Source organism: Nicotiana tomentosiformis, chromosome 9, assembly GCF_000390325.3.
Source record: "Nicotiana tomentosiformis chromosome 9, ASM39032v3, whole genome shotgun sequence".
Taxonomy (NCBI): Eukaryota; Viridiplantae; Streptophyta; class Magnoliopsida; order Solanales; family Solanaceae; genus Nicotiana; species Nicotiana tomentosiformis.
The window spans coordinates 78,849,714-78,850,456 of NC_090820.1; the positions used below are offsets into that span (position 1 = coordinate 78,849,714).

Sequence of the window (743 nt, forward strand, 5' to 3'; positions counted from 1 at the left end):
AACAATTTCGAGAAGCAAGGGTTGCTTCAAACTCTTCAGAATTATTGTGTCTTTAGAGGGAAACCAAACAAAGATCCAAACACACATCTAATGGCATTCCCCTTGACACTCAAAGATGATGCAAAACAGTGGCTTCGAAGCTTGCCCACGGGATCAATTAGAACTTTAGAGGAGATGACCAGAAAATTCCTTGATAAATATTTCTCCTCAGCTAAAACGGGCAAGTTTAGATGAGAAATTCATAACTTCTAACAGAAAGATACAGAAACTGTTTTTGAAGCATGGGAGAGGTTTAAGGAGATTGTTAGAAAATGTCAACATAGAGGAATTGAACTCTGGATGCAACTCCAGGACTTCTAGGATGGATTGATACCGGCCTCACGTACAACATTGAGCAATGCAGCTGGAGGCCCATTGATGAAGAAGACTCCAGAGGAGATAGTTACAATTCTTGATGAGTTATCTGAAGATGCAAATCAGTGGCCCTATGTGAGTACTAAAAGAAGAAGATTGACTGGTGTTTACTAGGTTGATGCTAATACATATGTGCAGGTACAACTTGATGCTATGGCTAAAGAAATATGGAAGCTGGCCTTAGACTCGATACAAAATGAGCCTCATGCATCTTTTGATATATGTGGAAGAGGACACCCTACTCATGAGTGTCAAGCCTCGACTGAGGAAGTGAATATTGTGGGAAACTAAAATTTCAATGCAATGGGTCAAAGGCACCCCGGATTTTT

General features: G+C 40.4%; 1 pseudogene; it reads right to left on the reverse strand.

The window, feature by feature from the left end:
• Positions 1 to 222: 222 nt before the first annotated feature.
• Positions 223 to 321, reverse strand: LOC117280542 (small nucleolar RNA R71; annotated as a pseudogene).
• Between the last annotated feature and the right edge of the window lie 422 nt (positions 322 to 743).